The following is a 23,191-nucleotide window of genomic DNA, read 5'->3' on the forward strand; positions in this document are numbered from 1 at the left end:
CAATACATGTATAATGCCTTCAACAATTTTAAAATTTTACTATTAAATTATTAATTATTTTAAAAGTCCATTTTTAATCGGTCGACCGGATATCTTGTTCGTGTCGACCTTCTTAGCCTTGGTGGAGTTCCTTGCCCTCTCACACCAGGAGACACAGAAATATCTTCTGCAGGGAGGCTATCAATATCCCGATTATCAACGGTTTCCGGATTAGAAGTCCCATTAGAAGGTAGACTGGGAGGGTCATGAACATCCATCGGGGGCAGACTAAGAGAATTGTAAGTGTCTGCAATAGGATTGGAAATGTTCGTAGTATCTGTGACGACATCAACATTATCTGAATTATGGCTATTGTTAATGTCTTCAGGAGAGGGCTGGCCACCACAAGGAGCTAAGTCTTTAACTGAAACCATACTTTCTTTCCCATCTTGGAATCGAATGTGAGCATATTGGGAATTTGCCTCCAATAGCTCCACCTCCTCCACTAAAGGATCATACTTTGACAGTCTAACATGGCGTCGGAGCAGCACAGGTCCCTGCATAGTAAGCCATGAAGGTACCGAATATCCCGTAGTGGATCTCCGCGGATAGTTGAAGAGCCTTTCATAGGGGGTCACATTAGTAGCCGTTGAAAGCAATGATCTAATGGAATGCAGGGCATCAGGCAGTACCATTTCCCACTGTGTATTCTTAAGGTTCCGGGATGTCAAAGCCAACATAACTGCCTTCCAGATCACCCCATTGTATCGTTCGCACTGTCCATTACCCTGGGGATTATACGGGGTAGTTCTGCTAGTAGAAATTCCCCGACTCTGAAGGTATTCCTTCAACTGGGAAGACATAAAAGAACTTCCCTGATCCGAATGGATATACGCAGGCATCCCAAAGATGACAAAAAGTTGAGTCAGACATTTAATAACTGTAGCAGCTGATACATCTGCACAAGGAAAAGCAAAAGGGAACCTTGAAAACTCATCCACAACAGTAAATATATATCGATTCTGAGTCGTTGAAGGAAGAGGCCCCTTAAAATCAACGCGCAGGTGTTCAAAGGGAGAAGTAGCCTTTATAAGATGAGTTCGTTGAGGCTTAAAGAAATTTGGTTTACACCGGGCGCAGACAGCATGACGAAGTCATCTGCTTGACGTCTTCAACTGAAAAGGGCAAATTCTTACTGCGTACGAAGTGTATCATCCTCGTAACACCAGAATGGCACAAAGCATTATGAAGATTAATAAGCGTATCTCCGTGAAGCACAGAACAATAAGCCCTCGACAGCGCATCAGCGGCAACATTATCCTTCCCCGGACGATAGACTATATCGAAATGGTAGCATGCCAACTCGATCCTCCACCTCATTATTTTACCATTCTTAATCTTTCCAAAATGTTTGACATCAAACATGAAGGACACAGATTTTTGGTCAGTTACTAACGTAAAATGTCGCCCAGATAAATAATGTCTCCATTTACGCAGTGCTTCTACTATTGCGTACGCCTCTTTCTCTATTGATGAATGTCTCTGCTCACTATTGCTCAGAGTACGTGAGAAAAAGGCCACAGGTCTTCCATTTTGGTTCAGGGTAGCCCCAATTGCAAAATCGGAAGCGTCCGTCTCAATCACAAAGGGAACCTGCTCATCAATAGAATGCACAACTGCTCCAAGGATATCCTTTTTAAGATTATCAAAACACATCCTGGCCTCCCATGATAGAGGATATGTCGTAACCCGAATAAGGGGTCAGATCTTCTGCGAGAAGTTTGCAATCCAATTAGAATAATAAGAAAACAGTCCAACAACTCGTTGCAAGGCCTTAGAATTAGTAGGGCAAGGTAAATCAATCAGTGGTCGCAGCCGTTCTGGATCTGGTTTAATCTTGTTTCCCGAGATAATATACCCCAGTAAATTTACCTCGGTGGTCGAAAAGATACACTTCTCTTTATTGAAAGTTAAGCCAACTTTTTCCGCAACTTGAAGGAATCTTTCTAGATTAAAATCGTGCTCCACCCTTGATTTGCCACACACCGTGATGTCATCTAAATATGAGAAGGTGTCAGAGAGAGAGTTATCACTTATAAAAGCATCCATTGCCCGTTGAAAACAGGCGACACCGTTAGTAACACCGAATGGTACTCGGCAAAAGTGGTACAGCTTTCCGCCAGCTTTAAAGGCCGTATATGGTTTGTCCCTCTTAGCGATAGGAATCTGATGATAAGCACTCTTTAGGTCAATAGTGCTAAAAACCTTATATTGAGATACTTTATTGATAAGCTCATCAATCTTAGGCAGGGGGTATGCATCTAATTGAGTATACCTGTTAATAGTTTGAGAGTAGTCTATCACCATTCGCTTCTTATGTCTCTCATTAGTGGTGACAACTACCTGTGCCCGCCAGGGCGAAAAACTAGGTTCAATGATTCCTTCCGACAAAAGACGTTGAACTTCAGAATTAATAAATTCTTTATTCTGACTGCTATACCTTCTTGACTTGGTAGCAATTGGCTTACAGTCCGGCATCAAATTGGAAAAAAGTGATAATGGAGAAATGAATAAAGAAGTTAATCCACAAATAGACAAAGGTGGCTTGGTTCCTCCGAAAGAAAGACTGAGGGACTCATGTAATTGAAGCACATCATGACCAATCAAAATGTCCGCACAGAGATTAGGCAGAACGGATAGGCGTATATCAGTATACGTATTACCTAGGAGAATTAATTTCACAAGGCAACAACCAGCTACTTGCGAGGTGAGAGTCGTCTGAGCCATACACACCTGATAGGAAACAGGCGAAATTTTCAAACGCTTCTCCCTCACAAACTGAAGACTTATAAAGCTCTCAGTACTGCCCGTATCTATAAGGGCCTTCACTTCTAACCCATTAACTTGGGCCATAACTATTGCTTTGTTTAGGCCATGGGAAAAGGCGGCAGAAACTGATGCAATAAATGCCCTATCTAAAGGCTGAATGGTCGCAGAGGAGGCAACCGATTTGCAAACACGTGCGTAATGACCTCCCTTGCCGCATTTACTACACACAGCCTCCCGGGCAGGGCACTTCAGACGGGGGTGCCGGGCGTTCCCGCAAAAATAACACTTCTGAATCCTAGAGGCAACAGCTGCCGAAATAGAAACTGTTTCGGAATCTGGTAAACCACTCCTATTAAATCCACGTAACTCCCTTTCATCCGGAACTGCCGAAACCACGGTCGCAGGCCGATCAAAAAGAGCATAAGAATCCGAACTTCTCTGAGCCAAATCCAATGTAGAGGCTTGCTCAAAAGCACTCTTAAGATCCAAGATCTTATTTTCTAATAACCGCTGACGAATTGATCTAGACAGTAATCCATTAATAAATGCATCCCATACCGACTCTTTCCTATGTTCTTCTGCAGACACGGCCTTATAATTACAGTTAGCACCAAGGCGCCGGAGTGCTTGTAAATAAGCATCCAAGGATTCTCCCGCCTGCTGCCTACGGGCAGATAAAAGGTGACGTGCAAATACCTCATTTTTGGGTTTAACAAAAAAAATTTCCAACGTAGCAATAGCCAATTCATAAGTTTCACAGTCCAAAATATACTTATACACATCCGGAGCAATGTAGTTGATTAGTATGTCCAACTTATTTAGAGATTGCTGATCCAACACACCCAAAAAGTTTTTTAATGTACGATACCAATGTTTCCATTGATCATCCACTCCTGCAGAATTAGGGTCAGCATTAAATCGTTACGGTCGAAGATATCGTTCCATTATAGCAAAAGGTTAATAAATTGAAATAAAGAGTAGATTGCCTTTCAAAAGCTAGGCTTTATTAACCTTAAAAAACCAGCAAGTACATGTTGAGCACCCAGTCTCAACCAAACTGTAGAAAACTGAATTTAAGATGGCCACCACAGATCACATGGAATCAACTAACCAATAAGTTTACAGCATATATTTCAAGGCAGGAAAACAGGCAACCAATTACAATGCTTCTTATAAAACAAGAATAATCACCACATGAACTAACTACACAAGATGCTACACAGGCTTATATACCCGAGTGGTCACTACTGGTACTACAGCATACAGGGGCTTCAAAAACATAGTTCCTCTTAAAGGTACATACACTACAATTCCTCCCCTTTTAGATAAATAGTACATAACATTTTAAGTAATCATTAAATAACATTTTTACAAGAACAATAATATACACATTTGCTGAAGTTAATCAATTACAAATTCAGTCTCTCTGGAGGCTTCCTGACTCGGTCCGGATAATGCCTCGGTGGTGTAGTAGGTTCTTTTGGCAAGGTCGATTCGGCTTCCATGCCAGTGTCGGGTTCATCTGGTTCCAGTATCACCGGATCGGAGGTAGATACTATGGGTATCTCTGCTTCATCACTAGGCGTATAGAGTTGTGGTGTAGGTTGTCCTTTTTCGGATGACTCTATGATCTGGTCAGCATGGCGCCTTATTATGCTTTCTCCAATGTCCACGGTATACATCAGCGGTCCTAGTCGTGTGCAAATAGTTCCAGGCTGCCATTTCTCGGTACGGTAGTCCCGGGCCAAAACTGGTTGACCAATCTGGAAGGTTCTAGTTGGCCTTTCATTCATGCTTTGAAATTGCCGGTTCTCTACATCCCTTCTGACGTTTGGCTTGACCAAATCCAGCCGGCATCTTAGGCTTCTATTGAAAAACATCATGGCGGGGGTTTGGTTTGTAACCACATGTGTTGCATTCCTGTACGCAAACAAGAAGTTATCTACCTTATGTTGTAGATTTATGTCTTCATTACCCATGGCCTTTATGGCCTTCTTGAAGGTCTGGACAAACCTTTCAGCCAATCCATTGGTGGCGGGATGGTATGGGGCGGACGTGTAGTGCTTAACCCCATTGTTTTTTAAGAACTTCCTGAATTCTTCGGATACAAATTGCGGTCCATTATCAGAACAGATCTGTTCAGGCAGCCCATTCCTGGCGAATATGGTCCTTAATACTGTGATGGTTTTTTCCGTGGTGGTGGAGGACATCTTTATTACCTCCGGCCACTTGGAGTGTGCATCCACCGTGATTAAGAACATTGAGTCCATAAATGGACCAGCAAAGTCGATATGTACCCTTTGCCATGGAGATGAGAGCCACTCCCATGGATGTAGAGGGGCTTGTGGTGGGGCGTTTTGGACCTTCTGGCATCCTAGACAGCTCTTGGTCATTTCTTCGATGTCTCCATCGATACCTAGCCACCACACAAACGCTCTGGCTAAGTTCTTCATTTTCACTCCACCCAGATGCCCCTTGTGAAGCTCCTTTCGCACTCTATCCTTGAGTTTGGGTGGAATCACCACTCTGGATCCACACATCAAGGTTCCTTGGCACACTGACAGCTGTTCTCTTCTTTGCGAGAATGCTGGCAACAGTGGTTCGCCATGTGCTGGCCATCCCTTCACCGTTAAATCGTAGACTCGTGAGAGAGTCAGGTCATTTCGCGTTTCCTTTTCAATGGTAGAATTTGTCACCGGTAGACATTCCACTATGGTCGAGTGGAACATCTCCACTGGGTCCACTGTAGGCGCCTCTTCCACCGTTGGCAACGGTAGGCACGATAACCCGTCAGCATTCCCATGCTGTTTTGTTCCTTTGTATTCTATGTCATATTGGTGTGCCCCTAGGAAAAGGGACCACCTCTGTAGCCTTTGCGCTGTCATAATGGGAACGCCCTTTTTAGGGTTGAATATGGAGACGAGGGGTTGATGGTCAGTCAACAAGGTAAATTTTTGTCCGTGTAGGTAATGGTTGAATTTCTTCACCCCCCACACCAGGCTGAGTGCCTCCCTGTCGATCTGGGCATAGTTACGCTCAGCTGAGTTCAATGAGCGTGACGCAAAAGCTATCGGCCGCTCCGAGCCATCAGGGAATCTATGCGATAATACCGCTCCCACGCCGTAAGGGGGTGCATCGCACGCCAGTCTGATTGGCAGTGATGGGTTGTAATGAGCCAACACTTCCCTGGACGTGATCAAGCCTTTGCATTTATGGAAGGCACGTTTACAGTCTTCGCTCCATTTCCAAACTACTCCAGTTTGTAGCAGTGCGTTAAGAGGGTGCAGAACCTTCGACAAGTTTGGTAAAAATTTATGATAGTAATTTACTAATCCCAGGAACGACCTTAATTGTGAGACATTTTCAGGCGCTGGGGCCTTTACGACCGCTTCAATTTTTTCAGGTGACTTATGCAACCCTTCTTCGTTAATGACATGGCCACAATATGATATTTGTTTCTGGAAAAATTCGCACTTGGGGCGATTTGCTCGTAGGCCCCGTTCTCTCAGCCTCATGAGCACCTGCTCCAAGTTGGCAAGGTGCTCGTTGTCGTTTTCTCCTGTTACAAGGATGTCGTCTAAGTAGCATTGAGTCCCCGGAATCCCTTGCAGGACTTGCTCCATAGCTCTTTGCCAGATAGCCGGAGCTGATGCTACTCCGAAAACCAATCGATTGTACTGGTACAGGCCTTTGTGTGTGTTTATCGTGAGATACTTTTTAGAGGCCTCCTCAACCTCCATCTGTAGATATGCCTGTGCTAAGTCAATTTTGGTGAAACGTTTCCCTCCGGATAGTGAGGCGAAAATATCTTCTATCCTCGGAAGAGGATACTGTACCGTGTGAAGAACCGGGTTTACCGTCACCTTGAAGTCTCCACAGATGCGAATTTTTCGCTGTTCTTCAGATTTATCATTATTCAACGTTTTCTTCATGACCGGGACGATGGGTGTTGCCCACTCGCTCCAATCTACCTAGGATAACACGCCTGCTTTTTCCAAATTCTCCAGCTCTGCCTCGACGGCTGGACGAATTGCGTATGGCACCGGCCTTGCCTTAAAAAACTTGGGAATTGCCACATCTTCCACTTTTATTGAGGCGGTGGCGCCTTTCAGGGTTCCTAGTTCCTGTTGAAACACTTCTTTGGCGTTAGCCAAGATTTCTTTTAATCATCCAGGTATGACGTCATCATCGTTTTTTTCTTACTGGTCACCGTCAGTGCCTGAATGGAGTGCCAGTCTAAACGTATCTTTCTGATCCATTCACGTCCCAACAACGGTGGACCACCATCTTGCAGAACGTATAAATACAACTTCTGTATTTCCTTGCCGTTGTATACAACAGGCACCCTTCTTTTCCCTCTGGGGTATACTTTCTGCCCCGTATATGTCTTCAAGATAATGGATGTGTCTTTCAAAGGTATATGCGGAAATAGCCGCTCGTAATCCCGTCGACTCATGATGGTCAGAGCTGATCCTGTATCTAGCTCCATTTTGACTGGGGACCCCGCTATCGTGAGGGTAACCCAAATGGTCTGGTAATCTTCTTTGGCAATTACATTATGTAATTTGAGACAGCTTAGTCTCTTGTTTCCGGAGTCGCTATCGCTCTTCTGGTCTTCGGAGCTACTGTCCGTCATCATTTGTACCTTTCTGTACTTTTCCTTATTGACCTTTTTACTGTCAGCGGATTTCATTCCAGATCTGCATACACGTGCAATGTGTCCCATCTTTCCGCATTGCCTGCATGCTTTGTCCTTGAACCAGCAGTCCTTCTGGTCATGGGTGGATCTGCCGCAGCAATAACATCTCTCGAAACCCCGTGTCATTTCATGGGTGCCGAAGTCCTGTGGCTTTTGCTGTATCTCTGCAGCTCCTCTTGCTGCTGCTTTGTATGATACAGCCACACTGAAAGCCTTGTCCAGTGTCAAATCTTTCTCAGAAAGTAGTCTTTTCTGTGTTCCTTCGCTTAGGAGACCACAGACGAATTTGTCTCGTAGAGAATCTGCCAGTCCTGCCCCGAATTGGCAGTGCTTTGACAGCTTTCGTAATTCGGTGAGGTAATCAGCATTACTTTCATTCTTGTGCTGATTCCTCCTGAAGAATTTGAACCATTCCGCTATCAGCAGCGGTGTTGGGTTTAAGTGCTCCTGTAAGGTATCAACAATCTCCTTAAAATTCTTGTCCATCGGTTTGGCTGGAGTGATCAAGTTTCGTAACAGCCCGTATGTCCTTGCGCCCATCAGATTTAGAAGTACCGATGCCTTTTTATCATCCGCTACTTCATTCGCCTTGCAATATACCTCCACTCTTTCCACATATGTGGTCCAATCTTCTATATCACTATCGAAAGCAGTAATATTGCCAGTCTTCGGCATCTTGAAAATCTAAAATGGCGCTTCCCGCGCTTTTCCTCCATCCCCGATGGATCAAAATGGCACCTCCCGCGCTTTTCTTTCTTCCCCGCCGAGTTAAGATGGTGCCTCCCGCGCTTTCCCGCCGCTGCCGCTGCTGCCAACGCTGTTCTCCGCGGTTCCCGTTGCGACCTGCAGCTTTTCGCGGTATTTCTATTTTTTTTTAATATATCGCTTCAATAGTTTCTCCGTTACTTGGAGAACCGTTCCCGTCGTGGTTCGGACCCTCTGGGACTTTCCCCTCCCTTTGCTCGGTCCGAACGCCGACCTGCTTTGCAGCACCGGCCGTGCCCTGAGTGCTCCACCCTCTCTCTCTCTTTGCTTCTGCTTCCCGACTCGCTGCCCGGCCCCGTTGCAGAGCCACCCGATCGAGCTCTAGCCCGCTGCAGCCCAGGAAGGATCAGTGCACTACTTGCCACCAGCCCGTTTAGCTGGTGAAACCACAGTTTTTTTTTCTTGCTTCTGGCTTCGACCTTCGTCTGAGGTATCGATCCCCTTGAGGTGCTGCCGAATTGCAGGTAAGTTCGTTTCTAACTCGTCGCCACTGTTAGATCCGTGTGTTAATGGAGACACGGAATGCAGGAGTTGATTTAACAAGTGTTTACTGAACAAAGTCTGGAGGTGAACTAACTACACAAGACGCTACACAGGCTTATATACCCGAGTGGTCACTACTGGTACTACAGTATACAGGGGCTTCAAAAACATAGTTCCTCTTAAAGGTACATACACTACACTAGGGGGATAGAATATAAAAATAGGGAGGTATTGCTTCAGTTGTACAAGGTATTGGTGAGACCGCACCTGGAATACTGCATACAGTTTTGTTGTCCATACTTAAGAAAAGACATACTTGCTCGAGTCAGTACAAAGAAGGTTCACTCGGTTAATCCCAGGGATGAGGGGGTGGTCATATGAGGAGAGGTTGAGTAGATTGGGACTCTACTCATTGGAGTTCAGAAGAATGAGAGGCGATCTTATTGAAACATATAAGATTGTGAAGGGGTTGGATCGGGTGGATGCGGGGAGGATGTTCCCGATGATGGGTGAAACTAGAACTAGGGGGCATAGTCTTAGAATAAGGGGCTGCTCTTTCAAAACTGAGATGAGGAGGAACTACTTCACTCAGAGGGTGGTAGGTCCATGGAATATGCTGCCCCAAAAAGCTGTAGAAGCTACATCATTACATAAATTTAAAACAGAAATAGACAGTTTCCTAGATGTAAAGGGTTACGGGGAGCGGGCAGGAATTTGGACATGAGTCTAGGTTCGGATCGGACATGGCCCTGTGGGTAGCGGAGCGGGCCCAGGGGCCATGTAGCCTGATCCTGCTCCTATTTCGTGTGTCTAATTCTGTTAGATTCAGGAGATGGTTCTGTGATAGTAGATTGGCGGTTAGGATCAGATCAGCCATGATCTTATTGAATGGCGGAGCAGGCTCGAGGGGCCGATTGGCCTACTCCTGCTCCTATTTCTTATGTTCTTATGCCGTCTTTCGGATGTGATGTTAATCTGAGGCCCCGTCTGCCCTCAGGTGAACAAAAGAGATCCCATGGCACTATTCGAAGAAAAGCAGGGGAGTTCTCCCCAGTGTCCTGGTCAATATTTCCCCCTCAACCAACATCACCAAAACAGACTATCTGGTCATTATCACATTGGCTGTGTGCTGTGCACATATTTGGTTGCCGCATTTCCTACATTACAACAGTAACTACACTTCAAAAGTACTTAATTGGCTGTGAAGTGCTTTCGGACGTCCTGAGACCGTGAAAGGCACTATATAAATGAAAGTTATTTCTTTGTCTTCAAATGAACCTACCACCACTCATTGTCTAGATGTATATATGAAACATGGCCACCTGGGCAATATACTGGAGGGTTCCTGAGGAGTCCTACCTCAGCTAGTCTTAGTGAGAGAAGGGAAGCGTTGGAAAATTATTGAAATTTGTCACAGTAAACATGCTGGTGTCTCATCTTATCTTTCAGTTGAAGTTTTGATCCCGTTGAGAGGATCTCCTGTCGCTATTTACTGTTTGACCTCAGAGCTGAGTCAGAACACCATCAGCAATCCCTCGACTTACTGGTGGAGGGAGGGTGAGTCCCGGGCACGTGTGATAGGTACGTCAGTGAAAAGTGATGTTGGGTTCAGTCATAAGGTCTGTGAGTAATCGGGAATGATTTGGAGCCAGTCTGGGTAGCAGTCAGGAACAGGACCAGTTTTAGCCCCTATTCTATCCTATTTTTATTGAGGAAAAAGTTTCTCATGATTTTGTGAATTCATTGTTCAGCTGTTACTCCAGCTCCTGTCACTCCACATTTCCTTGGGTGGGGGGGAGTTGTGAGGGGTAGGGGGAAGGAAAGGGGAAACAGTTGTTTCCTCAGTGGGATTTGCAGCCTTCTTTCACTGGTTTCTGACCAGTTCAGTGCCCCAACTCCCTCAGTAAAAGAAGAGACAAATAAACCATAGAGGGGTAAACTATGGGAGTGAGAGAGTAAACAAAAAGAATGGTAAGAAAGGCCATTTGCTCCACCAGTGCTGGCCCTAGTGCAGGGCTGTATGATTATTGTGAAACAAATGTATGTAAGTGTTTGTAAAAATTTGATGCCTGTGTTCACTATAATTTTAGTTCTGCCTAATTGCTTACAGGAAATTAGTCTATTCAGTTCATAAGGTCCAACCGGTCAATACTGGGGGATCAGACTGTCCAACCGGTCAATACTGGGGGATCAGACTGTCCAACCGGTCAATACTGGGGGATCAGACTGTCCAACCGGTCAATACTGGGGATCAGACTGTCCAACCGGTCAATACTGGGGGATCAGACTGTTCAACCAGTCAATACTGGGGGAACAGACTGTCCAACCGGTCATTACTGGGGGATCAGACTGACCAACCGTTCAATACTCCGGGATTAGACGGTCCCAACTGTGTTGAAGTTTGCGTGCCGCCTACAGTCCTCTGAATGGGTGTGGGTTGATCGCAAAACACGATCCCACCGCTTGTTTTCGGGCTTTCTCTAATTTCTCGGCCTAGGTGATTTCCCCCTTGCTAATGCAGGTGCACTGAGCCCAGTTATAATGCCTAATTAATAGCTGGCTCTGATCAGCAAACTCAGCGCAGATCAGGAGCGAAACCTTGCAGCAGAGAAGGGAAGAAACTTAGTGAAAAAAAAAATCACTGCTCCAAGTTTGTATTGTGGCTAAGCATGCAAGGCTATGGGGAAAGAGCAGGGGAATGGGACTCACTTGATAGCTCTTTCAAAGCGCTGGCACAAGCACAGTGGGCCGAATGGCCTCTTCCTGTGCTGTAAGAATCTGTGATTCTATATTATGATCCGTGCATCTACCTGTTTGCCAGGAGAGGGTGATCAGTTTAGAGTGCGGCTCGACGGAAGCTTGATGCTGTTAAACTGGGAAACTTCGCAGGCCACCGGCTTCTACTTCTGCACCATGACACACATCAGTCACCAGGAGGAACATAGCCTGACACTCCGCTTCTGTCTTTTGGGTGAGTGAAACCCCAATGCTGCCATTTACTTGGATTAAAAATTTAAAGAACCATTCTCCACCTCCCAAACCAAAACTCACCACGTCCCAGGGAGCAGACAACTTGATTCCAGGATTCTGCCTGCCTCCGTCTGGAATGACTGCGCGCAGTCTTGCGAGACTCAGTCTGGCGAGATTCGGGGTAAGCACAGTCTGGCAAGGTTCAGCCTGAGTGCAGTCTGGCGAGGTTCAGCCTGAGCGCAGTCTGGCGAGGGGTTCAGTCTGGCGAGGGGTTCAGCCTGAGCGCGGTCTGGCGAGGTTCGGGGTAAGTACAGTCTGGCGAGGTTCGGGGTAAGCACAGTCTGGCGAGGTTCGGGGTAAGCACAGTCTGGCGAGGTTCGGGGTAAGCACAGTCTGGCAAAGTTCAGCCTGAGCGCAGTCTGGCGAGGTTCAGCCTGAGCGCAGTCTGGCGAGGGGTTCAGTCTGGCGAGGGGTTCAGCCTGAGCGCGGTCTGGCGAGGTTCGGGGTAAGCACAGTCTGGCGAGGGGTTAGGCCCGAGCGCGGCCCGGCGAGGGGTACGGCCCGAGCGCGGCCCGGCGAGGGGTACGGCCCGAGCGCGGCCCGGCGAGGGGTTCGGCCCGAGCGCGGCCCGGCGAGGGGTTCGGCCCGAGCGCGGCCCGGCGAGGGGTTCGGCCCGAGCGCGGCCCGGCGAGGGGTTCGGCCCGAGCGCGGCCCGGCGAGGGGTTCGGCCCGAGCGCGGCCCGGCGAGGGGTGCGGCCCGGCGAGGGGTTCAGCCCGAGTGCGGCCTAGCAATATGCAAGAGCTGGGCAGAGGCAAGGAACCATGCTGTCCTCCTGTTTAACTAAAGCGACTCTATCTGGACCATGTGTGTAGTAATTTGTCTCTTCCCCTGCTCCAGCCTACCACTTGCCATTTCGAAGCCTCCAGGTTGGTACACAGCTGAAGACCACGACCTGTGAGCAGCGTTACGTGAAGAACTCTGTTACATCTGTGAAGTCAGTGCTGGGCTCTCTGTGCGAGCAGCTGTCCTGTGAGATAACAAACTCAGCCTTCGACTGCACACAGTGGGGGATATCGGCAGACACAATGGAGCATCACGTCCAGCTCAAAATCTCAGGTATGTGGGGCATGGGCTAGATGTCAGGGGTCACTGCGCAATACAACAAACACATCCCAGCATGAGGACAGTCACCCCAATGGGTAAAAGCACTGCCCGGTGTGGGACTGAGCCTCACTGTCCAGGAGTGCAGCACTCAGTATGTGCACAGAGCAGGATGGTCCCAAATATAATCAGATAGTTATATTTTACAGACTGTGATGATTTTCTTTTCCCACACAGTGCAGTCACAAGGTGAAGACGTAATCATCCCATGTAAAGCAGGCCAGGAGTGCCACAATGAAGAGACATTGAGGAAGGTAGGAACCATGCAGGGAATGGATTCAGGAACACCTCACCCCTCACCAAATAATCTTTACTAAAGCAAAATACTGTGGATGCTGGAAATCTGAAATAAAAACAGAAAATGCTGGAAATACTCAGCAGGTCAGGCAGCATCTGTAGAGAGAGAAACAGAGTTAATGTTTCAGATCGATGACCTTTCATCAGAACTGGAAAAAGTTAGAGATGTAACAGGTTTTAAGCAAGTATAGCGGCATGGAAAGTGGGGAGGGGCGGAAAGAACAAAAGGGAAGGTCTGTGATAGGGTGGAAGGCAGGAGAGACTAAATGACAAAAGGGATGATGGTGCAAGGCAAAAGGGGATGGTAATGGGACAAGCAAAGAAACAAAGATGGGTCAAGAGGAGGTGTAAATAACAATAGCAGAATCATTCCCAACAGCTGCTGTCTGAGAAAATGGAAGCAGTGGTTATGATCTGAAATTATTTAACTCATTGTTGAGTCCAGAAGGCTATAAAGTGCTTAATCAATACATGAGGTGCTGTTCCTCGAACTTCCGTTAAGCTTCATCAGAACAGTTAGGAGGCCAAGGACACAGATGTCAGAGTGGGAGTGTGGTGGAGAATTAAAATGACAGGCGACCGGAAGCTCAGGAACACGCTTGCAGACTGAATGGAGGTGCAGCTGGTCAAGTTGTGGGGGTAACTGATTTTCTATCTGCTTTCTTTGCAGGCCTACAAGAATATACGTGCATTTATAACTCAGTCTCGGTCTGTCCTGGAGGCTTCTAACAATGTGCCCCCTCTCTACTATGTGGAGGGAACCTTCGAGGCAATGAAGATGGACCACTGCCTAACCGGGATGGGGAAGCTGTCTGGGAGGAACAGCCCCTGCATGGATTGCTGTGGTAAATACTTGCTCTTTGAGTAAATAGTAAGGTGCAACCCCGCCACCAACCCCCCCCGCCCCTCCCACACCCACTTCACTATTGGAGCCTCACTGCCCCCCGGAGCAGATAGTTCCCAGGATGGGGAGTGCGCAGTAAACGGAGTCGCCCTCCCAATTCTGACCAGATAGTCTGGTGTTCGAGTGCGCTGTCTGGGCGTTACTATTCTGTGAACACGCTGTGTTCTGTGGTTATTAATGTTTCAAGTTTTCAATGAACTGCCACCAGCAACAGAACAAATAGTGGAACTCGAATCCTCTCCTGTGCGAGAGGGACAATTTAGTGTCCATTGATCTCAAGGGGGTTGAAATACAAGGAGAGAAAGTTATGCTCCAGTTGTACAGAGCTTTCATCAGACACCATCGAGAGAACTGCATTCAGTTTTGGGCACCACACCTCAGGAAGGATATATTGGCCTTGGACAGTGTGCAGTGCAGATTCAGGGCTTAGAGGGTTAAATTATGAGGACAGGTTGTATAAACTATTCTTGTATTCCTTTCAGTTTAGGGCATTGAGGTGTGATCTGATCGAGGTGTTTAAAATGAAAAAAGGATCGATAGGGTAGATATGAAAAAATTATTTCCTCAAGAACAAGGGGACATAATCTTAAAAGTAGTTAGGCCATTCAGGAACAAAATCAGTATGCACTTTTTCCACACAAAGGGTAGTAGAAATCTGGAACTGTCTTCCCCAAAAGGCTGTTGATGCTGGGGCAATTGGAGCTTTCAAGACTGAGATCGATAGATTTTTGATAGGTTGGGTATCAAGGGATAGAAAGAAGGAGAAAGACTTGTGTTTATATAGCGCTTTTCACGAGCTCAGGACCATACTTTTGAAGTGTATTTACTGTTGTAATGTAGGAAACATGGCAGCCAATTTGCGCACAGCAAGGTCCCTCAAACAGCAATGTGATAATGACCAGATGATCTGTTTTAGTGATGTTGGTTGAGGGATAAATATTGGCCAGGGCACTGGGGAGAACTCCCCTGCTCTTCTTAAAATAATGCCCTGGGATGTTTTACATCCATCTGAGAAGGCAAACGGGGTTTTGGTTTAATGTCTCATGCGAAAGACGGTATCTCCGACAGTGCAGCATTCCCTTAGTACTGCACTGGAGTGCCAACCTAGATTATGAGCTCATGGGGGGGAAAAATTGGGTTGCTAATGGGGCGCAAAGCAACTAGCGCCCGGGCGAGGTGCCGCCAACGCCTCCCGCGAAATTCAGCAGGAGGTTAGTGGCGGCGCTAACAGTTAGCGCTCCGTGGTGCTGCACCGCTGGTGATGACATCATCGCCGTGCACAGCACCCCACTCACGCCCCGGCTGCGATCTTCGGGAGCGCCCCCTGACTTACCGCCGGACGCTATGTCTGACGGGGTCAGGGGGCCTACCTGCGGCCGGGGAGGCACTATTTAAAGGCAAGGTGCAGGGTGGCCATTTTTGTTGCTGGCCGCCTGCCAGCACCTGCCTACGCGCCCGTCCCCGGCCTCCTGAACCGCCCCCCCCCTCCCCCCGCGGAGTGCCGGCTGCGCTGCAAGAGCCCGGCACTTTTCTTGAGTGCCGTGCTCTTTTGCCGGCACTCCAGATCCCCGGGGGCCCAGCTGGGACCCGGGTCGCGCTGCGCAAGGTCCCTCCCCTTTAAGAAGGAGAGGAAGGCCTGCAATACTGCGGCGCCCCAAGAGGGATGTGGGGCGTTTCCAGTAGCGCCCCACTTCTCTCTTGGGGCGCTACCACTCAATATCGGTCGCTGGGATGCTAATTTTTCCGGGGTGCTATTTTTAGTGCCCCGGCGAAGTTAGCACCCCAAAGGGGGTGCTACTCAATTTTAAGCCCCAAGTCTCTGGAGTGGGACTTGAACCCACAGCCTTCTGACTCAGTGGCGAGAGTGTTACCACTGAGCCACAGCTGACACCAACATGGATCTGGAGCAAAGGCTGGAAAATGGAGTTGAGGTGTAGATCAGCCATGACTAATTGAATGGCGGAGCAGGCTCGAGGGGCTGAAGGGCCTGCTCCTATGGTCCTAGTGCCCATTCCCACAGGAATAGGGCGCAGACTGGCCAAACCCATTTCACATAGGACCCTTATCGCCAGCAGACAGGGAGATTTTCATCCCATCTGTCTAGAGTTGATTTGAACCCAGTCTCCAGAGGCGAGAGGCCAGCGTCTATCCCTGCTAATCCAGGTACAAATGTAGTACTGAATGGGTCAACTGACTGCTTATCCTTTCCACACAGTGACCTGTGGGCCTGGTTCTTACAGCCCCAACTGGACATCCATCTGTATTCCATGTCCGATCAACTTTTACCAGCATAGATTCGGTAGGACCCAGTGCGAGGCCTGTCCAGTAGGCCTCAGAACAAATGGAGAGGGGGCAGTGTCTTCAAATGATTGCAATCGTGATGGAATTCAAGGAAGGCTATTGGACATCAACGCCAAGGCAACAAATAGAGAAAAGGCGCCAGAGAAAGTGGCTGAAGATCGAACAGGTAACAGTGGGATTAAAGTAAAATAATCTGGACTATAGCTCCTATAAAGAGGCACCACCTTCTGGGAATGAGTATTCTCCTCCTAACTCCATGTTTAAGGAGGGAAAATCACCATGGTTCCTGCTCCTGATCACTGTCCAGTGCTGGAAAGTACCTGTGTGTGTGAAAATTGGGTGACAGGACCAAGCTTGTGATTCCCCCCACAGCAGAACAACCAGCTGGCGGTCACTATCCTGGGTCACACATGAAATTGGGGCCTCAGGTACCGGAGGCCAGCTGCTCCCTTAGAACCCCAGTGAGAGTCAGCACCTTCCGGAGAGGAAGGGACCTGAACCCCAGTGAGAATCAGCACCATCAGGGGAGGAGGGGAGCTGAACCCCAGTACCCCTCTGTTAATCCCCCAGTATCCCCTCTCCTAATCCCTCAGTGCTCCCTTTCCTGATCCCCAGTACCCCCTCTGCTGACCCCGTGTACTTCGTGAAGAGGGAAGGGTAGAGACTGAAGTACTTTTTTAAGCGAGTTCCAGAACAGATGGGAGGGGACCATGCAGCTGTTGTATGTTAAGTTTTGCTTGTTCACAGATTTTCAGCATTCCGAGTTTTCCTACCTCTTGCAGCTCCAGAGAAAGGTGGCCAAATCCTCCGTTCCACTCATCTCCTGGTAACTATTGTTGTGTGCAGTCTGGTGTTCCTGGGAGCCACTGTTTTAACAATATACTGGTGAGTGAATTCTGTAAAGAACAGATATTCCTTTAGAGTGAACTCTGGGTGAATATGGAGTTGGGGGAAGGGGATCTTCCTTCAGTCTCGAGCACAAGATTGAGGATGGGGGGGCTGGGGGTGGGGGGGGGGGGGTGAGGGAGGGGCAGACACATTAAGTTTTGGTGAGGTCCTTCCCCTCACGGGTGGAGGGGAAAACAACAGCAACTTGTATTTAGACACTGTCAAATGTCCCAAGGCACTACTCAGAGATGGTACCAAACCTTCGAAGGGGAGATTAGGAGGGTTGGCCGAAAAAGAGGGTGAGGGAGGGGGAGAGGCTTAGTGAGGGAAATCCAGAACATGGGGCCTAGATGACTGAGAAAGAAAGATTTATATTGCACCTTTCATGACCTTAGGACATCCCAAAGCGCTTTACAGCCAATTAAGTAATTTATTTTTAGAGTGCAGTCACTGTTATAATGTAGGAAACGCGGCAGCCAATTTGCACATAGCATGGTCCCACAAACAGCAATGTGGTGATAAGATAATGTTTTAGTGATGTTGGTTGAGGGATAAATATTGGCCAGGACACCAGGGAGAACTCCCTCGCTCTTCTTCGAAATGGTGCCATGGTATTTTTTACATCCACCTGAGAGGGCAGCCGAGGCCTCGGTTTAATGTCTCATCCGAAAGATGGCACCTCCGACAGTGCAGCACTCCCTCAGTACAGCACTGGGTGTGCCAGCCTGGATTAGGTGCTCAAATCTCTGGAATGGGACTTGAATCCATGACCTTCTGATTCAGAGGCCAGAGTAATACCACTGACACCGAATTCACTAACTGAGGGCTCGGCCGCTAATGGTGGGCGCACTCCCAATGTCCTATTGCAGAGTGACACTGGCAGGAGTCTACACGTGGGATCTCTGCCAGGTTCCCACTGTCACCATTTCAATCCCGACACTCGTCTTTCAGTGGGGTATCTGGAAATTTCCAAAATGTGAACTGGTCATTAAAGATTTAATTTAGGAGGGCCGTGATCAGAGATAGGGATTATAGTCTGATTCTCTGACTTGTACCTGCTGCTAAGGCGGCTTCATAACAACAGCAACAACAGCCTCAGAAAACTACCCCATTAAGGTCCATTTTTAAAACTGAAATCTTCGATGCATTTGTCCCTGTTGCAGATCCTGTTACTACCTGCTTGCCTCATCCTCCATCTCAAAACCTATGTTCTGTTCCCGTCCCAAAGCACATGTCCCAGTTCCCCTGTCGTAACCCCCTTTCCCAAACCATGTCATTCTCACCTGTGCCAGGCTCTGTCCTGTATCCCATGCTGAGTTTGGCACAAGGTGGCTGTACTGTAACTGGCTTTAAGTGGAGGTTGCTGGTCTGGTAAGTCAGAGGCTCCGACACACTAACATTCCTACAATAGCAAAATACTGCGGATGCTGGAAATCCAAAATAACAGCAGGAAACGCTGGAAAAACTCAGCAGGCCAGGCAGCATCGGTGGAGAGAGAAACAGAGTTAACGTTTCAGGTCGATGACCTTTCGTCAGAACTGGAAAAAAAGCAGGAAATGGAAAGCAAGTTTGGGGGCTGGGAAAAGGGGGAGGGGATGAAAGAACAAAAGGGAAGGTCAGTGATAGGATAGAAAGCAGGAGAGATTAAGAGACATTAAGAGATATTCAAGGCAAGGGGAGGTGGAAATGGGGCAGGTTAAGGAACAAAGGATGGCTCTAGGTGGGGTGTGAATTGCGCTAGTAGAACGAAGGACACTAATTCCTGTTTTCTCCCAGTGCAATCTTATCAAATGGTGTGCGGCTCCCTCCAGTGGCACATACCACTCACTGCAACCTACTGCAGCACCACCTCGTTGCAGGGAAGTTGAGGGTGTTCTCTTGCATTCAGCACATGCCTGTGCACGTGTCTATGTCTGAGTGTCTATCTATGTGAGTGTCTACTCCTTGTCAATATCTATCTGTGTGTGTGTATGTCTGTGTCAGTCTCTGTCCTTGTCTGTGTGTGCCTCTTTGTGTCGGTGTCTGCCTATCTGTATGTGTTCGACCTGAAACGTCAACTCAAATTTCTCTCCACGGATGTTGCCTGACCTGCTGAGTTTTTCCAGCATTTTCTGTTGTTATTTCGGATTTCCAACATCTGCAGTATTTTGCTATCATATTAATATCTGTGCTTTTCTCTATTCATGTCAGTCTGTGTGTGTGTCTCTATCCGTGTCAGTGTGTCTGCGTGTGCCTCTATCCATATCGGTCTCTGTCTGTGTGTATCTATCCGCGTCAGTCTCTGTGTCTGTGTGTGTGAACACATTGTGCTAAAAGTGCAACTTAAAACATTTGCCACTGATTTAACATTGCATGTTCCTGAGCTTTAGTGAAGATGGTTTAGTTGTGACGGGCTTGTTTCTGTCCGCAAATCAAGCAGTACAGGTGAGGATATCGGATGGCCTCTGTTCGGTTTTTAGCTGGACAATCAGTTTTAGGATTGGTCATATGGAACTTGGCCATCTCCGGGACTTTTCCACTCCCGTGGTCTCTATATGATCATCTCTAACCACTTCCTTGTAGCCCTCACCACTCACATCCTCCTATCCCCTTCCAATCCCACTTCCTTCTGTGTTCGTCCCTGGAAAAAAAAACTCCACAAAGTTACTTTACAACTGTACTTTCAAATTCCCAACTGTCTAACCTTTGGCCCTCTATTCGCCACCAATGTTCCCTCTTACATTTTTTTTGGGTGCGCAGCCCCGTTAAGGGGTTGCATGGCCCATTCACAGTAAACTTAACATTGAAAAAGCCGGTCCCGGGCTGCGCAGGACTGGCAGAGAGAGGGAACGTTGTTCGCCCCAATACTTCAGCATCTACGATCTGCTGAACCGCTCCCTCACCTTTGATACCTTGTTCCCAGCAAAACCCTTACTCTCTCCCATCCTGGTCATTCCCCTTGGCCTCAGTCCTTTCTCCCACAAGTTCAAAGGGCACAGATTTGAAAGTATCTGGCGCAAAACTGGTTTAGCCATTCATCGCCAGATCTGGCTGGACCACATCAAGCACTATTGGGCCTCTCTCTCTTCTGTCAAAACGTCCACTGCTCCAGGATCATCCTGGAGAGAAAATAGAACCTCCGGTTTCTTTTGCCCACTACCAATTGTCTACTTAAATCCCTCTCCCTTGCCCCCTCCATCCTCACCTCGAATAACAACAACTTCTTTGTCACTAAGAATGAGATCATCTGTTCAGCCCCCTCTGCCACTTCCCTCCCTTCCCCTTGCCCACCAACCCGACTCTCCGCCCTCAGATTCCCCCTGCCCTAGCCCTGAACCCACATCTTTCTCTCCTATCTTCCCTCATGCCCTCTCCGAGCTCACCTTGTCCATGAGACCCACCTCCTCCTCCCTCGACCCACCACTCAACTTCCCCTCCTAGCCCCCATGTTAGCTGACATTGTAAATGGTTTCCTTTCTGTAGCATTTGTGTGTTTTTATAAACTGTGATGAGAATTTTGCAGGAACAAAGCAATAACAAATGCAGATCTCCCGTTAGAGAATTTGAATTCAGTGTAAAAAAAAAGCTGGTATCAGTAAAAGTGGCCATGAAGCAGTCGGATGGTCGTAAAAACCCAACTGTTTCAATAATGCCCTTTAGGGAAGGAAACCTGCCATCCTTACCCGGTCTGGCCTATATGCGAATCCAGTCTCACACCAAGATGGTTGACTCTTAACTGCCCTCTGAAGTGGCCCAGCAAACCACACATTTACCTTCCCAGGGCAACTCAGGATGGGCAATAAGGGCAAGCCCTGCCAGCAACGCCCACATCCTGACACTGAATCAAAAGAAACGCCATTCATTATCGGCAAAATAATAGAAACCCAAAGTGGAAAAATTCAAGGATTTTTTTTTTAAATTCATTGATGGGATGTGGGCGTCACTGGCTGGCTAGGCCTGCATTTAGTGCCCATCCCTAATTGCCCTTGAGAAGATGGTGGTGAGCTGCCTTCTTGAACCGCTGCAGTCCATATGGTGTAGGTACACCCACAATGCTGTTAGGAAGGGAGTTCCAGGATTTTGGCCCAGCGACAGTGAAGGAACGGCGATACAGGTCCAAGTCAGGATGGTGTGTGGCTTGGAGGGGAACTTGTAGGTGGTGATGTTCCCATGCGTCTGCTGCCCTTGTCCTTCTAAGTGGTAGAGTTCGCGGGTTTGGAAGGTGCTGTTGAAGGAGCTTTGGCGAGTTGCTGCAGTGCATCTTGTAGATGGTACACACTGCAGCACAGTGCGCCGGTGGTGGAGGGAGTGCCAATCAAGCGGGCTGCTTTATCCTGAATGGTGTCGAGCTTCTTGAGTGTTGTTGGAGCTGCACTCATCCAGGCAAGTGGAGAGTATTCCATCACACTCCTGACTTGTGCCTTGTAGATGGTGGAAAGGCTTTGGGGAGTCAGGAGGTGAGACACTCGCAGCAGAATTCCCAGCCTCTGGCCTGCTCTTGTAGCCACAGTATTTATATGGCTGGTCCAGTTCAGTTTCTAATCAATGGTAACTCCCAGGATGTTGATAGTGGGGGATTCAGCGATGGTAATGCCATTGAATGTCAAGGGGAGATGGTTAGAGTCTCGCTTGCTGGAGATGGTCATTGCCTGTCACTTGTGTGGTGCGAATGTTACTTGCCACTTGTCAGCCCAAGTCTGAATGTTGTCCAGGTCTTGCTGCATATGGACACTGACTGCGTCACCGTACAAACACTCTCTCACATCAGTTCTCACACATCCCTGTAATCTATCTGTCTCTCTGTGTGTTTGCAGCCTGGTAGTGCTCCTGTGTAAGAAGGTCACTGCCGATCGGCCTGTGCTTAGAGTGAAGGAAAATGCAAACCTGAAAAGCATCAAATCCTCCCCACATCACCTGGCAATGAGAGAAGACCAAAGCAACAACTGGGGAACATGGATAAAATAAACAGGCAGAAGGCAGCGCTCGGTGAGAGGAAGATGAAGAGGCGGCAGACAGCTGAACCGGCAGACAAAACTGCAGAAAAACACACACAGCAAACCAGGAAAGTAAATGAGGACAAGAGTTCACAAGGGATACAGACAGCAGCTGCAGCAGAGTGCAGTCAGGAGAGGGAGAGCTACAAGAAGCCAGCAGAGGGCAACAGAATGAAAGGAGCTCTCACATGCGTGTGTGTGTGTGTGTGTCTGTATGGGTGTGTCTGTGGTTGTGTGAATGTTTGTTTGTCTGTGTGTGTCTGTCTGTGACTGAGGGGGTGTTTGTTTGTGGGTGTGTGTTTGTCTGTGACTAGGTGTGTGTGTGTGTGTCTGCCTGTGACTGGGTGTGTGTGTCTTTCTGTGACTAGGTGTGTGTGTCTATGGGTGGGTGGGTGTGTGTCTGTGGGGTGTGCGTGTGTGTCTGTCTGTGACTGGGTGTGTGTGTCCTTCTGTGACTGTGTGTGTGTCTGTGACTAGGTGCATGTGACTGGGTGTGTCTGTGTGTGCGTGTAAATATCTGTGTCCATTTGCCTTTCCCGTCTGTTTCCGATTGGTTGGGGGTGAATGATGAGTACTGTGTTTTATGCTCCTCCTCCCTGTGTAGATAGTTAACTCCAATCACCCAGAGGAGGGCAGAGAGAGAGAGATACGGAAAAATAAACAGAAATTTACACACAATGAACGATTCTGTGTTTTACTGTAATTCTGCTTTCTGAATTTGAAATCTGAGCAGATCTGTTTTATAACACTAGAAGTTTTATGTCAGGTACTGCACAAGGTATTACGTTCAGGGGCACTGGTCTATGGTTACTGAACACAAATTCAGTTCTGTCAAATCAATAAGGTGTGATGGGGAAAGTTACTACAGGAAGTAAGTGTGACACTCACAGGAAATACACACGATACATCGAGTTTTTAATATATTACAAATAAATAAGCCC

The 23,191-nt window shown here is 47.8% G+C and overlaps 1 pseudogene across 1 annotated transcript in view; it reads left to right on the forward strand.

Annotated features, from left to right (window-relative positions):
* Positions 1 to 22,916, forward strand: part of LOC147100670 (zona pellucida-binding protein 2-like) — a 38,837-nt pseudogene extending 15,921 nt beyond the window's left edge. The window contains exons 3-10 of the transcript XR_015073534.1: positions 10,205 to 10,336; positions 11,577 to 11,726; positions 12,624 to 12,842; positions 13,065 to 13,141; positions 13,855 to 14,029; positions 16,304 to 16,555; positions 17,172 to 17,274; positions 22,071 to 22,916. The product of XR_015073534.1 is annotated as a zona pellucida-binding protein 2-like (transcript). The remainder of the gene's footprint in view (positions 1 to 10,204; positions 10,337 to 11,576; positions 11,727 to 12,623; positions 12,843 to 13,064; positions 13,142 to 13,854; positions 14,030 to 16,303; positions 16,556 to 17,171; positions 17,275 to 22,070) is intronic.
* The last annotated feature ends 275 nt before the right edge of the window (positions 22,917 to 23,191 follow it).

The sequence above is a fragment of the Somniosus microcephalus genome, chromosome 25, assembly GCF_052327205.1.
Source record: "Somniosus microcephalus isolate GS21.2 chromosome 25, FLI_Smic_1.0, whole genome shotgun sequence".
Lineage (NCBI taxonomy): Eukaryota > Metazoa > Chordata > Chondrichthyes > Squaliformes > Somniosidae > Somniosus > Somniosus microcephalus.